This window comes from Aquila chrysaetos, chromosome 10 (assembly GCF_900496995.4).
Source record: "Aquila chrysaetos chrysaetos chromosome 10, bAquChr1.4, whole genome shotgun sequence".
Lineage (NCBI taxonomy): Eukaryota > Metazoa > Chordata > Aves > Accipitriformes > Accipitridae > Aquila > Aquila chrysaetos.
The window spans coordinates 24,991,425-25,008,598 of NC_044013.1; the positions used below are offsets into that span (position 1 = coordinate 24,991,425).

The following is a 17,174-nucleotide window of genomic DNA, read 5'->3' on the forward strand; positions in this document are numbered from 1 at the left end:
GTGGTGAGGCACTGGAACAGGTTGCCCAGAGAGGTTGTGGATGCCCCATCCCTGGAAGTGTCCAAGGCCAGGTTGGATGGGGCTTTGAGCAACCTGGTCTAGTGGAAGGTGTCCCTGCCCATGGCAGGGGGGTTGGAACTAGATGGTCTTTAACGTGCCTTCCAAAACATTCTATGATTCTATGATTAGAGTCAATAAAATATCTGCAATGAAATCTAGATCACAGAAATACTGGAAGAGCCTTCCTAGAGAATGTGGGCTATTCAAAGAAATAGAAAATTAATGTCCTTATAGACTGTGCTAAGTGTTAATGTAAATATTTATTGGTTGGATAATGATACTGAAGGATGTTCCAAACAGAGTCGGCTGAAAGTATATATTCTTGAAAAAACACATGAAGTATTGGTTTTTTCCTAGTGGTGATCTGCTGGTTAAATAAAATTTCTTGCTAGTCTCAGATATGCATTCTGCAATATTTATTCATGAAATGACTTGGATAATATGTCATCAAATGTAGAATGAGCATCAGAATCTAACTTAACTTCCACCAAAATACTGGCAATTTAATACATAGTTAAGTCCTTACTATAGTAAAGTCAATAAGAAGTAAGATGTTTCCTTCTAAATACTTGATATTACTGCTTTATCTTATCTGGAAGTTCTGTTTCAGCTCATCAAAATGTAACTGCTTTAATTACCATAGTGTGTGTAAATATAATTTGGTTTGGATGTGCAAGTATATGAAATACAGGTATAATAGTGTTGAAAAATAATGCTCGTTAAGATGGCTGGAACTCAGGTAAGTTTTAAACTGCTGCTTCATTCAGCTGAAATAAACAAGTGCCTCTCCCTTGTCCCTTTACCACTAAGTGGAGAGTGGGAAAAGGTATCCCATATTCAAGTAAGACTTGCAAACAAGCTGTGATTAGTCTGTAGTCAGACTTCAGTTGTTCCTGTTATGAATATTTGTTCAGGAAAAACAAGTTTAAACATGTATTTTCAAATGTGTGCAAAAAGTTAGATTACATTTGCAGTACCAGATTATAAGTACCTGAAATTTCATTTGCGTTGACCAGCTGTATGATCAAGATACATGCGGTATTATAACATGAGGGCAGTATTTTTTAAAATTATTAAATAATTGCAACTAACAGATCAAGTAAAGTTTTTCACCATCTACTCACCAATTTTTTTGAACAGAAGAACTTTGACACAGTGTTATTTTAAAACTATTTGCTTAACCTTTTTTTTTATTGTTTATTGTATTATATACATAAGCAATGAAAAGACTGCTAGATATTTTGGGCCCTGGGGATTTGTGAGGGTAAATACTTTAATATGCTTTCCTCTCTATGTGGAATAATAAAAACAAAAGCCAGGTGCTAACTACTCTTCAGTGAACAATTAAACTATTAATACACTGTTTTGCGAGGATATGTATGCATGCTTACATGGACAATGGCAGATTTCAGGTGTTCAAAAATAAAAACTTGACTATGTTCAAGACTTGAATTACAGCTGGCTTTAATAATGGAAAACTACTTAATGTCTCTTTTTCCCTTTTTTTTGCAATCTATTTAATTAAAATATTTTATGCTGATATCATCCTGGATTTAAAAGAATTATATTTATATAACTAGCTGTTTCAGAATTTAGTAGGGTTTATATCCAATTAAAAAGGTAATTACAATTAATTTTAGAAAATGGTCTTGATTCATAACAGTAAGAATAAGTATTTCATTGTGTGACAATAGTAATGCTGTTTCATAATTAGCTTTAAAATATTGTACTATATACAAGTCACTAGCAGTAAATCTGTTTTGCATATCTGGATACAATTAAGAGATAAAATGGAGTAATCTCATTATAGAGCTTCTTTGCTTTAATAGGACGTTAAAGAAATAAACATAAGATTAGTTGAATTTCCTCTTGCTGCATGTCTGTAAGATGGTGTTTTTAATTGTACAGCCTGTGAATTTGTTATATTTCCTAAACTTAAAACCTGTCAAGTACATCTGACCATTGTTTTGTAGAAGTGGAACATGACAACATTGATTATTCCTTGCTTGCATGAAGTACATAGTGAATTGAGACATTAATTGAAGCTAAAGCTAAATCCCAAATAAAACCCTGATTTGAAGCTTAGTAAAGTTAGTGGGAATATTGTTACTTACTACGGCAGATTTGGATAAGACATAAATGATAGCTATAAAATGCCACCGATCTCATCAGTGCAGGTTGTAGTGTGCAGTCATACAGTAGAACAAAAAGAATAAAAAAGGAGTAAAAGCCTTTCAAAACATAGACTTTTTGGCAGAGCAGTCATGCTTTTAGCAACAGGTCCATGGAAAAGAGAAGAGAGGAATGGATTTCAATGTCAACCTCTAAAATGCTGAATTTAGAGTGTAGTAAAAATGTACTACATCTGTCATTTAGCTGAAACCTATATGAAAATAATATTTACAGTTTAAGTGTTGAGAGACCTGCTTTGAGCATTGCAAAAGACTCAGATTGCTTTTAAATAGTTTCTGAAAACCTACTGAATGCTCATTCCTTTCCACCTCCCAGAAAAAAAAATTACCTTTTGATTAACAATAAATTGCCAGGAGTTTCATCAATATCTAGGTTACCATCTTCAAAACATCTTCTGTTCATAACTATGAAAAGATCCCCCTGGACAGGGTACATTGCGATCTCCCCGGTTTGCTTTTCCAAATTGTTAACAGAAGGCCTGGCTCCTAAGTTTTAGATTTCAATGTGTACCGGGTAGGTAAACACAGAAGTGGTTCTGTGCTTGTATATTCCAGCCAGGTGCATTGTACATATGCTTTAGCCCTGATTTTTTTTTTGGTTGGGGATTGCTGTCTGTATATTTCAGCTCATCTTGCAATGGATAGTAAAATCCTGTCCTTTTGTCTGTCACCTTCTAACCTTTGAGAATCATTTCTGCATATCAGTTATTTTATTTTATGTCTTCAGTTAAGATACATAGTTATCTATTATTTAGTGCTGGTTTTTTTACTTTTGTTACAAATAAGTCTTTGCTCGCCAAATTCATCATTATCTAAAAAGATCACCACTTACTCCTTTAATCATAACGGGCTTAATTATCTATTCTGTGTCATGCGTGTTTATCCAAATGATTTCATACAAACAAGATAGATAAATTCTCAGGAAACCAGCGTTCTCTTAGGAAATTATGCATGGTAGAAGATACTTTAAAATGTCATGTTCTCACAGGCCTCACCAATTACCGCAAGTATCTCTTCTTGGGGAAAGCTGTGGAAACAGCACTGTTTCTCAAGCAGACCCATGTGTTATTTGTTGGCAAGTATCAACTTTTTAATGACAACATCTGTTAATCATCTTTGAACAAAGCTTTGTTAGGAGAGATTTAGGAAGAGAAAAGCAAGCCATATAAATCTTGAGCACGGATGGGGAAGTCCTGCAGCTTTCTAGGCAGAAGGGCAAAGCAGCATCCCAGTCTGAACCTTGCTTAGCACTGCGTGCTCACATAAGCATAGTCTTACATTAACTTTGATCACCAAGCAAGTCCACTGATGTAAGTGCTTATTCTTAAACCCTTACAGGACTGGGAGGGGGGTGGGTGGAGAGGAGCAGGGATTGCTCAGTGCCTTGCAGGTTCAGGCCACAGGAATATTTACTAGGAGAGGGATCAGCATCCTGCCATTCATGAAAAAGCAGAACAGCAACAGATTCACATTGTGTCCTGCCTCTCCTCTGTTCAGAGAAAAGGAAAAAAGTTTCAGTTGTTCAGTGAAAAGTGGGAAGGAAGTTAGTGCAGGGGATTTCCCATTCCCAGCTGTGCTGCACAACCGTATGTTGTGATGAGGCCCCACCCAAGCAGTGACAACCAACATTAAATCTCCATTGAGGGAAATCATCAGGTGATTAGCCATTAAACAAAGTTTAGAGGAAATGTTTAGACCACAGGCAGGGACCTGGGTTTGGTGCAAGCCTAAAGGCACCTATATAGAGAGCTGTAGGCTCTGTGGAAGTTGTGGTGCATTATGTTGAAGAAAGCTTGTGCTGACACCACCTCTTGGCGTGGGTCCATATGCACACCTGTCTGCAGATGGGAAGGACCCAGGTATTCCTGGGCTTGCTCACTAGGATGTATCACTGTACTTTATGTGAAGCTGTATGTTTTGCATAGCCAGTGTAAGACAGAAATTAACCCAAGCTTCTTTCTAGAGGAGCCTGATACAGTATCATGCAAAGTCATAGGGAAGGTAGCTAGCGCTGGACTACAGCTGTCCTCTTGCTGGCAAGGCAGACAAACAACACAGGTTAAGGAAAACATCTATGTTAACCTACCCTTGGGCCTTCCTGCACTGAACAGAATAGACAAAGTCAAAATCTCTGGTGTACATGAACTGCAGTCTTTGCACCAGATTCACCCCTCTGTGGGTATAATCTACATATGGGTCAAAAAGCTCAGCCTTCAGATGGGGCATATATTAACCCCACTCCTTCCGACGTGCCTTGAAACTTTAGATAGTTGGGAAACAGAGACATGGATTTTACCTTTCCTGTGGCTGGCTGCCTGCTCCACACGGAGATGGGTTTCTGCTTTGTCCCCATCCCAAAAGCAGTGGGTTTTCCATGGAATAACAAGAAGTGCCTAACCAGTGCTGACCCTTAGGCACAGCAGACTTTAAATAATACTTTAAAATCATATCTGTCAGTAAACATTCAATAAAGAAACACATTCTGTGACATCCCAGCCAGTCTTTGAACATAATACGTCAAATGTGCTTTATTACCGTGATTTTTGCCAAATGCTTATCTAATCCCAGTCACAGTTTTCTTCTGTACTTCTTCCTAATTCTTTCATGAAGCTCCCCCCCTTTAATAAGAACTTTCTGATTTCAGACATATCTCTCAGTTGAATATCCTGCTTATTGTCACATTTCAGGGCCCGAGTGGGAACCTATAACAAATGTACCTTGTTAGCATGTTCAAATGATATGATTGCAACCTTTGGCTTTCTTCTTGGCTGTTTAGACACTCCACAGCCTGAGTGCATCTTTCTGCTCCAGACAGAGTATCAGAAGAGATAAACCTGGTTGTAGATTTCTTCTTCAGGGCATATGCGAAGGATATTTTTTTGCCCCAGAATGCCTTTATAAGTGCAGAGAAGTAAATTTGCTTTTTTCTTAATGTCTTTTGTTTGATCTGTATCTGCTCTCAACAGCTATGGAAAGTTAATGTATTTTTCTCACTGCTCATGAATGTTTTCATAATCAGTTTTTTCTTTTTGAATATCAAGATTCTTTTATCCTTTATTATGTTATCATTCTCCCAGCTTGTCTGTCTTTTCTAGGCATCAATATTACTGTATGAGCTGTCATTTTAATCATACTTCATTTCCATTCATCATGTTACAGGATGCACTTACACTTGTATTTATCCAAATATGTAATTGTACAGCTGCTGATTTTGTAATTATTAGTACAAAACATCAATATTCTGAGATCATAATATCTGCTGGCTGTCAGCCACGCTCATCAACTTCTCATCGCCACAAGTCTTCACTTTCCTCACAGATGATCCTAGCTCAGAGAAATACGGCATTTTCAGTGTATTCCATCTTCCTGCCTAGAGAAACCTCTCCATAATGCCTCATCCCCATCCCACTGCCTTGCATAGCCATTTTTCTACATCCTTTGTTGCACAAGACATTTTATCTCTAGCTCCGTTTTTAGAGAGCCTATAAATTCCTTTATTGCCCTTGTGTAAATGCCTCATTCTATCCACAAAACAGCACAGTAACAATTTAAGCCCTTATATAAGGTTGATTTTTAAGAAAACTCAGTGGTTTCAAAGCTTTATATTTGTCATTTCGGGTGGTAGATAGAGATGAGCATATGTCAACAGGAGCATAAGCAAACCCTGCCAGAGGGCCTTCAGCACGTGTAGGGAGAAGCAGGTGGTAGTTCCACAGCTGCAAATTTCTGGCTTTGGCTTCTGTTGTAGAGATACAGTTTTGGAAGAGACATTGGAGCAAAGAAAACCAAAAAACCCTAAATAGTCAGGGTGAAAAGTACAGCTTTTGATTCATGCTAACTGAACTTGGTAGGATCTGATCCTGAGATGAGTTACTTTGGACTGGTGGTTTTGTCACACTGCTATCTCGTGGGCACGCTTTGCTAAGTGTTTCTCTGGGTGACAGTGACATTTCCTGCAGCCTCTGGTCTGTGCAAATGGGATCAGAAGATGGCTGAGAGGGGCCTTCTGAGAAGGGGATAGGAAGAGAGAGCATTGCAGGGTGAGGGAGGGAGGAAAGAAAGAAAGCAAGAAAGAAAAAGGTTTCTCCACCTCTCTATCCCTGATTAAATCTATTTTATAATCTACCAACACAGGGATAAAGTATTATGTGTCATTTTAGTGTCCTTCATCACACAGTATAATTTAAACTGAAATGCATATGAGAAGAAGTGTATAATGATTCCTAATCCTTCCTCAACCTCCGCATTTACGTGACAGTTTGAGGTGTAAAGGAAAGGGATTTCAGTTCCTTCAGATTATCACTCCTAGACCTGAGGTGAGAAAACTCCTAGTACCACCAGCTCTCCTGCTTGGATCCATACAAGACAGGAGCTTTTGCCAAGTTGTATAAATGACTTTCTGCATGACCAGATAAACATGTCCCCTGTAGGAATTTCTCCTAATGCTAATCAGAACACTAGTTAGAGGAATAACAGACTGAGCACCAGCTCTGTGACTCTGAACAACTTTGGTACTATCTTTAGTACCTTCAAAGAGGTAAAAAGGTAATTGGGGAAATGTAATTTTACCATTTCACCAGAGAAATATAAATTACAGCACATTTTTGATCATTTTGGCACCATTTAGACAAAATCAAAAGGTCAAAGCATTTTAGTTGCTTAGGGTATAAAGCCTTCCAATATGCTGTTCCGTACGGGGAAATTAACCATTGGAGAGATCAAGATAAAGACATTTGGGGCTTAACTGTTTGCAGTAGTTCTTTATAAGCAGTCATCAGAGACTGCATTGTAGATCACTGAAGGGTAATGTGCTTTTACCACCTTTCTATTAAAAATATTACCAGTAATCTGTGTCCTTTGAATGCACTTATTACAGCAGAACAATTTTTACTAACTTTGTCAGCAATATTTTATCTAGTTGCTTTCCACAGGAGCAACTTGATGTATACATATACTTCTGAGATGTGTTTTGAAAACAGCCCTAAACTGAAAACTCATTGATCTGGTTTTCCAATGAATTTCCACTCACCAGCATTTCTCACGTTTTAATAAAATGGACTTTTTTTAAAACAAAAATATCACAAAGCTGAATGGCCCCAAACAGGAGGAACATAGTCAGACCACAAAGAGCATGAATGAAAAGAGGCAACTTGGTATGTGATAGCTAAAACTATGAGAAAGGCAAGCTTCCAAGAAAAATTGCCTTACTAAACACATGAAGCAGAACATACTTCTCGCTTCACGCCAAGAACAGTCTGCAGGTAGGTACTTTGACCCCATTCTTGTAATGCCTACTTCTGTGAAAGTCATTTGCAAGCATGAGGCTGGTGCCCAGAGTTTAGAGGCCAAGCTAAATGGAGAGTAAAACCGATCCTCCTCAAGTAACTCTCATGAACTGTGTGATTTAGATCCTTCTGACAAGAAATTCACTTAAGAGCTGTAATATCTCGGTCATGCCAAGTAGCGATAGGATAAATGTGAAGGCTAAGGCAATTTGCCCCCAAAATGCCATAAAGCCAAAATTAATTAAGAGGAGTTAACAATGAAAGGTCCTTCAAATTACTTCAAAATAGATAACTCGTATAACTTAATGGAAGCTCAGTTTAAAATGCTAATGCCATTATGCTATAAGTTATCGAAACAATCCTGCAAGCCTAAGGAGAATGTTCACCTGTGAGTTAGTCTTCATGCCACACAAGGGAACACTTACCTGGTCACACCTAAGTGACAGTGATGTTAGTGCCTGCTCCAGGTACTGTGCTGTGCCACGCGGCACCTCTGCATACCTTTTCTCCTCCTCTTGAGCCCTTGCCTGCTCACCAGTGAAAGCAGAAGGAAAGTGAGGAACTAAATACAGTGAATCGCTGTGCCATTTAAACCCCACGCTGCTTTGAAGCATTTACCATGCTACTTTGTTGTAGGATTTTAGTAATATCCAGAGCTCTAGCTGTGAGAAGCCATGTGTTTGCATGTGGGGATATCTGGAGGAAAAAACCCCACACATTTCTCCAAGGAAGGAAGATAGTAAAAGCAAACCTAGGACCTTGTTTATTCCAGAGGTAAATTATTCCAGGTTAATTAAGGTAAAGTGATGAATTACTGCAACCTTAAAGGCTTTAATAAACCCTCTGCCATCTCTCATGGCATACAAGAAAGAGGCAGATAGCATAGCTGTTTGGCAGTGGAAATAGAACCAAAAGTCACTGACAAATGAAAATACAGTTTCTGTTTCTCCCTGCTGCCACCTTCCTTTGTTTTATGATTCATGAGGAAAGCCTAAGCGGTTGCTGTACTTTTAAAGGAGGAAAAGAATTGCTTTGGTTTGTTTTCCCTCCCTCCCTTTCTTGAACCAATGTTTCTTGGGGGTGTTTTGTCTTTGCCTTTAGGGAGAAAATGCCTTGAGTACACCAGGTATCCTTTTTGAGGTTTTCTATTCCTTGATTGTCCATTTTAAGGTCTAATAATACTCCTTAAAAGAGTGCTGTTGTGCCTGAAGCCAACAGATATGCCATCAGAATGTCTCAGCTGAGAAATTTAGGATCAAAACAATACCCTGAAAGAAAGCACAATTTAGTTTTACAGTAACAGAGAGCACAGTATAAATGCTCTGTACTCTATACTCGATATACTACAAGAGGAGCGGAACTTCAGGCTGAAGTTTGTGACATATCAACACGATCATGAATTTGTAGGGCTAGATGTGACTGCCTTGAGATCAAGGCACTTATAACCAGCTGATGATCTTGCACGTAGTTAAATACCTTCCTTGAAAAGAGTTCAACGATTAGGCATATTATTCCTCAGCAGGTGATTTTGCATCTCATTTATCCCACAGTGTCTCCTGTCTGCTGGATTTTAAGAGTCTTCTTTTCTGTCCTTTGATCCTGAAAGCAGTTAAGTAATATTTCACTGAAATTTAACACTTTCCAGGATGGACAGGACAGTTGACACCTTTCAGAGGCATTTTAGGGTGATGTGCAGATTCAAGGAGGCTATAATGCCATCTGCTAGGAACTGGATATAACTTGCAGAACAGTGAAGTTAGAAACCTATTTGTTTCTGTATGACATGCTGGAGTGCGGAGCGTGAATCTGTGCATGAACCCAGTTTGGGGTGAAGTCTCCAAATTATGGATTACTAAGGGTCTTTGTCAAAGTTCTTAGTGATGGCAAAGTCAGCTGGATACAGGATCTTACAGCACCTCTTCAAACACCATTTTTAGTCTGGTTTCCTTCATTTGCCTCAATTAATTACCCTTCATGTATAGTTGCATCAGAAGCTTTTCTTTTTCCGAATTACATCTCTATTCCTATTTCAGGTTCCTGAATATCACAATCAGAAAATGTTTTCTGTCCTTGTCTTCCTTGTCTTTTAGGATTTAGACAGATTTTCTAACATTCTTTAGGCTGTCTTCTTTAATCAGTCTCTCAACCCCCCCTATTGTGCTGGTTCTTCTGTGAATGTCTAATAGCTTGTCAAGCCAAATTTGAATTATTTCTGAAAGTAAATACCATAAGGAACCAACCAAACTTTGAGTAGGACTGAATCATATTTTGAAATTAAGATAATTTTTAGATTTTTTTAATCTCTTGAGGTATCCTGTAGCACATTAGAGTTTGTTCATCTTTTAAATAAACACTTCTGTCAAATTTGCAAATTAGTCTTTGTTTCAGCAAGGTTTAAGTCCATTTCCTATTTTAATGCTTTCTGAAAGGATGCACATTCTTGATCTAGATATGATTTGCACAAGCAAACTTACCTTGCACAAGTGACCTACCTGGGTAGCAGCATTCCCCAGAAAGGGATGAGACCCAGTTGTCTGGTGCTGTTTAGAAGAAATGTAATTAGCATTTTGGAAGAGGTGAAAACAATACCTGTATATTCTGGTGAGCAAATAATTGAATAAGCAGATAGTATGGCACTGTGCTGATCATAAACTCTCATCTGAAGTCCAGATGAAGCATGAACATTAAACAGTGATGATCCAGGTAGCATATGAGGGTAATAACTACTCTTTCAAACTTTATTCAATTTACTTGTAAAAATCATGAAACATTCTCAAAATCACATTTAGCCCATTTACCATTGAATTGTTGTCTGCAATTAGCAGTTAATTCACAAAGATAAGCAGGACTAGATCAGTGTGGGAAATGAAAAACCCTTTGAATCACTAGAAAGTAGGTACATTGAAATCAGCTGATGAAGGGGGTGAAATTCCACATTGTGCACGCCCAAGGCTTAGCCTTTATTTGCACAGAGAACCTCAGAAATTCTCAGCTTTCAAAACTGTTTGCCATTGATCTCAAATTAAAGAGATTAAAGAAAATTTGCCATTGCAGTACTGAAACTGCCAAGTGATAAATCATCATCTGATATTTATAGCCCAAAATTAAGACTGGTGACTCAGACACACTGCTGCTGACCATTTAGCAGCAAAGTCCTAATAATCCAATCTGAAGGAATAGCTTTCTGATGTGAAGTCAGACAAGTAATTTCCTATCTAAAATTTGATTAGATAAAATCTTCTGAACATGCGCTTGTAAAGGAACAGCCTGTTTAGATACGTACACTGCTGCAGCACATGCAATGTGCTGTTACAACTAAAAGCAGCACAAAGAACATTTGCACTAACCTGAACGTGCTGGGGGAGGCATAGCGCCAAGGGCTAAACTATAGCAGGATAAATCTCTTACACAATGGAAACATTAGAGCTGGTGGGGGAAATGAAGTTTTCATCCTATAAAAAACCACAAACTTGTTTTTGTATTGAAAAGGTACCATTTTCCAAAACTGAAACATTTGGTAACATATGGAATTGGAAGAAGATTAATTTGAGGGGATATTTTTGTAGGTTTTTAATACAAGAGGAAAAACATAAATTCAAGCTGGAACATTTTGCCACCTGCAAAAAAACCTTATAGTTTTTAAAGCCATCTAGTAAGCTTGATATTTTCAGCCAGAAAGTTCTTCCTGATTTAAAGGCATTATATTACACAATTCAGGAGAAGGAATAAAGGCCAGAGAAAACAAGATGGGTGAGTTTGGCCTAATTCTGACCCAGTAATCATCACTGGGAATTTTGCCATTACCTTATTGAGAAAACAGTTTGAGCCAGCAAATGAAGGGTTAGATTCTGCTGCCCTCCTCCGTGCTGTGTAGGATGGTATCCCACAGTAGTGACACTTATGCCTAAGAGGCTGCCTACAAAGTTAGTGCTCAGAATGAACTGCAATGACGAGCCTGGCCTGTGCCAAAACATAGAAAATGACATTGTTTGAGGTTAAAGACCAGTGACACTGTCTTTTTCTCATATCCTGATTCATATAATTTACAGAGGTCGTGGCAGCATTTCAAAATCAGCTATTGATAATAAAGCATGCTGTCAAAAGTGGGACACAGTCCCATTTCAAGTTTAAAGTACAGAATTCCATTACAACAGTTTAGTACAATTGTAGCCAAGCTGGAACATTTTATCGCTCGTCATAAAAAGTACTTGCAGAATAGTCCTGGGAATTGAAATATTCATGTTATGTTCACACATTTAAAAAAATTATTATTTTTGAAAGTGACCAACTACTTATGTTCACTGGAAGTTAGTTTTTCTCTTTCTCTCTCCCTGGACCTCTTCATTTTTTATTAAAGCCACAGGGACTGTAATTTTTTTTTGAGTCTGTAGTGTGAAAAACATTTGTGTGTACCAGGTGGTCTGGTAAATATCTGCTGCATTTGTGTTCATTCCACTGACCTTAGGTGAGGGAATTGTTCCTGGAAGTTTCGTGCCTTACCCCTGAGGGTGGGTTTTCTGCCACACTCCTCCTCCCAGCCTTCCATTCGGTTCTGCGAGCGGAACCTGTTTGCTGGGGTTGAAGGCAGGGACGCTACTGCCTGCCACAGCTCTCCCCCAGCGTCGTCTGTGTGGGCTCACCACCGTCCTTGTGGGTTTCATTACAGGCCTCCAAGTTATGAACTGAAGCACGAAACCAGGCGAGGTGCTGCCTGGGTTTTGCTTTTCCAAAGCTGAGGAAAAACCCTGACCCTCAACAGAGGCTCAAGTCCTGAGCCTTAGAATCACATTCAATTCGTGTTTGGAGGCTTTTCTTGCAGTCGCAGAGCAATTCTTTGATTGGCACTATCGCATCTTTGTATGTTTTTCCCGTCAGACGAGGATGCGTGTGGCATTGCCCTGTAAGAAAACCAGACAGCTTTTCAAGAATCTCACCTATTGAAGTCCAGTCATTGCATCCACAGATTCAGTAGCTGTACAGGGAAGAACTCTCTCTTTCCCTTTCTCAAACACACGCGCACATGCACGCTCCCCCCCGCCCCGCCCCGCAACACTCACTGGTGTATGTTGTTCCCTGTGGCCTCCTGATCGCATGGGCTTGGGAATGTGGAGTTTTCATAGAGCAGAGTGTTTCCTGCGCGGTCCTTGAGAGGGGATTCCTGCACTGGTGAGCAGCATGTAAGATTCCTCTGAAAACAGCATCTGAGTGTGAATCTCTCCTGTTCCCAGTGAACTGTTGGATATGCAGTCCTACCCAGTTAGGTAGGAAAGTAATGACTGTCTCCAGACTGTTTAAAGGCTTTGACTCACTTGACATAAACTCCACATGGATATCATGAACTGGAAAGAGCTTAATCAAAAAAACCCACTTTAATCATATTCCGAGGTCCTGTGACATCTCAACAGATCCTTGACAGCTTGTCAGTAAATGAAGAAGATGCATGATGCTAATGGGGGCACAACAGTGGTTCAGTATCGTACCCGAATGCATCACCAGGAAATGCCCAGTGGGAGTCTCCCCATTAAACCAGAAAAACCCGAGTAATCAATGTCCGTCCATGAGACTAAAAAACCACAGTCCTTTTGATTTAATGCTGAAGCCTAGGTACTGTCAGCTCAACTTCCTACTTTAAAATCAGTTTGCATACTCTTTGTTAAGCAAATTTGCATAATCTGTGTCACAACAAAAATTGGAAGTGTGTTGTATCAAAGAAGATTTGAAATGAATTTTTTAAACTGCAGATAAATCATGAACTTATTTTTGCAAACTATATGAAAATATATTGCAAACTATAAAGAAGTCTACTCAAAGGAGCAAATACACAACCACAGAAAATATTTTTATATCTGTATAAATACACTGAAACCCTATCAATCTGCAGAATACATCAAAAGAAGGTTTTATAAGAAATAAGCAAATTATAAATTCCTAGAGTGACAATTTTCTTCCACAGATTATGCAAACATTATGTATGCTTCAAGTAAAGTTGCATTTTATTAAAAATGTAACTCATGATAAAATAGATGTAACATTTGAATGGCAATTTAGAATTTATATTATTCTTACCTTATAAAATAATACTGAAGAAATGAATTGAGCTAACACAAGTGTATTCAATATGCATGAAATTTCTATTTAGTCTGTAAAATGCGGAGCGGATAGATAGTAGCCATTTCCCAGTACTGTAATTACTGTGTCACCATTTGTAAAGCATTTATGTGAAGTACAATACTTCTGACTAACCATGTACAAACTCTCTGCATCTTGTTAAAAATCAAATCATTGATTTCAAATCCTTTACATTGTGCTGATATTGATGAGTGCAATGTAATCCATCACTACTTTTATTTTATATAATCAAACACAATCCCTTCCTTCTGTATGTGTTCTTTTTAGACAGACTTATCTATTATACACGCTACCTTAATACTGTAATTTTTAAAAAGCTGCAGACTATTATAAAAAAGGAATTCTTCTTGATTTGTTCCCTCATGCTACAAAGAAGGCTTGAACACTGGCATAGGCATATCTTTACTTAAGGGTTCTTTCTCCTTTTTTGCAGATATGTGCATTGATTTCGGCAGAGATTACTTTTCTGTGTTTGCTGTATTTCCCTGAAAGAGCCTTAATGTTAAACGTTTGCAATGATCCCTTTTCCATACTGGTCACAGCTGTTTGAAACTAGATGAAAGCTAACAAGTTTAGAAGGTAAATAGTCAGAATAAAAATTCTCCCCTAGCGAGCGTTCCGGTTTTCTACTCTTCTAATTTCATTCATGCATCACACATCTCTCATTGATTCCTGAGATTTGGGATGTGGTCATAAATTAACTTCTGAGACAGAAGGCTTTCCCTTGCTAATCTCTTCTTTGGGAACAGCCTCTCCCATTTGCGGGAGCAGGCCATCTATTCGTGCCCTTTTCTGAGCTGCAAGGCACATCTCAGCGTGGCTGTTGTACAGCAGCTCCCCGGGCAGCTCTGCCGGCAGAGCATTTGCAAGGGCAGGGGGTAAGTGCTGGGAGGAATAGTTTGCAAGATCAGAGATCCAGGGCATGTCGGCACGCGTGCCCTTGGCACGCAGGTGGGAGCTCTCTCTCCCTGTACTGTGGTCCAATACAGCCAAGTTAGTGTGGCATTAGTGATCCTGAACTAGTTGATTTTAGCCCTCAGCAAGGCTTAATAGCTTGCAGTCACCGCCGTATTAAGCCCCAGTAACGTCTGTTTGAGTTGGCGTGGAGCGTGGCAGAGTAAGCTCACAACTGTCTGCCACAGCATGTCTCTCTACCTCGCGTTTGCAAAATAAGCAGATGTGTAATCTGTTTTCTCCTGGGGTCTCGTACAACTCACCGTTATTGTAAATGTGTTATACATAGACTACATTAACACTGCTGTCTTAGAATGTAAGGCTTTTGTTCTTGGAAGGTGTTAAGATATTATGAGCTTAAGGAGATTTGTCCTGAAAAGAATTTAGAGAAAATTGCCCAGCATTAATGCCTTAAAATGCCCATCATCAAATGCATGACTGCTAAACTCTCAGGCAGTATGTGGTAATGCAATCATTGATGGATCTGTGGGAAACTCGCACCTTTTTCTTGAAAGTACTATATTAATACTCTTTTTTAAATTCTTCATTAGGCTAAGGTAGTGCACATGTGTTATTCAGTGCTAAGGAAAACTAGTTGTTATGGGGTGTAGATAAACTTAATTTGATTATCGCCTTATTTTAATTGAATACTTTTCAGAAAAAGATATACAAATGTGATGAAATTAAATGACTACAGATTAATAATACAGTGCACCGAGCGGTATTTTGTTTGACTTATTTTCGACATATTTATTAGAGTTGGAGACTTGAACACTATAACTGATCAAAACACAGGTATAATTTCCAAATGAACAACAGGAGTAATTTCCCAGAAATCCAAATTGTGCATATAAATTAACAAAGCCTCTACATGACAATTGGTCAGATACTTTTAATATTATTTAGCTGCTAAACCAGCTGCATGTACTGCAAACCAGCTACATGGCTGCAGTCATCTTTTTTCCTGTTCGATCTAATCGCTTGTGAAATAATGTTAGGATTAAATCTCAGGAAGTGGAGAGATGCATGTGGTTAGGGCTTTCTTGGGGGCTTCAGTTTTGACACTTTCTTGAGGGAGAAGTTTATTCGATCTGTTGGCTAGAACTAGATGTGTGAGCATGTGTGGATTAATGGCATTGAGAATGGTTGTATTTTGAATACTGTCTGAAACCATCAAGGCTTTAAGATTAGGGGGGTGGTGTATATTTCTGTTTAATTAAATAAATCACCTTTGAGCTGACTATAATAAGAGTTTCAGATTAGGTCCTTAGAGTGGCTGGAGGTATTAAACACCTATGGCACTTTTTAGATCCACAGGGTTCTAATTCAGTGTGGAATGGTCCCCAAACAGTGGTACAAAGGGTTTGTATTCTCTCCAGCACCGAATAAATGTGGAGCCCCTAACCCCATGATCCCCCCAAAACAACAATTTCCTTTACCTGCCAACTAGTTAGAAACCTGTGGAGAACTCCCACAGACATTGTTTCTCATAATTTCTCATGGAAATTGGTGAGAAATATTAATAATGAGAAAAAAATTTGCTAGGTTCTCTTCTTTTTCGACCCCAAATCTTCCCTTTACTACAGTCAATCAAAAAATTCCAGGCTATTAATACGTGAAGATGTTAATGTAGCTCCACAGGATCTGTCATCTCATTTAACATCAGCTTAGTACTGGCCTTTAGTGTTTTCGTCTTTTCAATATGTATTAAAAAATCACACAAGTTTTCAATACAGTAGTATATTAACAAAAAAATTAATTGCTGTATATAATGAAGAACATACATTGGTATTATGTGCTCTATTAAAATAAAATTATCTCCAACTTTAAATAATATTTATTTTAAAATTTAAAACAGGTCATCTTTGAAGATGAACAGACATGGCCCCTTGCCAAAAGAACAATCAGATTTTCTGCTGCAGAATATATAGAAAACCATAACAAACTTAATTACCTGTACCACTGCTAAAGGCCCTTCATATCTTAGCACTCTTGAGATTTAGCAGATTGTATCACATCTTCCTGATTAACAATTCTGATGGAGAAATGAAACATTCTGACTTACTGAAATTTAGAAAAAAAAAGATTCTATTTTAAAAGAAGACAATATGTGAACAGCCTCCCTCAGTTTAAAACAGTGTGATAGCTTACAATAAATGTTTAAACTTCAGTGTATTTTCTCAAACTGTATGAATTGTTTGTGCTATGTGAATAAATATCAGCATGGTTTTAATCTTCTCAGATCTCTCATCTCTTCAACCTTTCTTAGAGGTCAATATCTCAGCCTGAGATGATGATATTATTATTATTATTATTATTATTATCATTATTTTTTTTATTAGGTTTTTCTCACAGGAAACTTAGTACAGTGATGCCTTTTCACAATTTCTAGATACCAAGAATCCATGCAATATTCAAAATCTCTCATTTTTATCCAAAATTATTGGGCACTTCTGTCATATGTCTTAAGATCTCAGAAGTCTCGAATCTAATTTTTCTCTGAGGGACATTAGAGGAAAGCCCAGGTGCTGGAACAGGTTGCTTTGGTAGGAAG

General features: G+C 38.2%; 1 protein-coding gene across 3 annotated transcripts in view; it reads left to right on the top strand.

Annotated features, from left to right (window-relative positions):
• Positions 1–17,174, top strand: part of LOC115347346 (glypican-5-like) — a 403,275-nt gene that overhangs the window by 300,687 nt on the left and 85,414 nt on the right. The gene's annotated exons all lie outside the window — the stretch shown is intronic.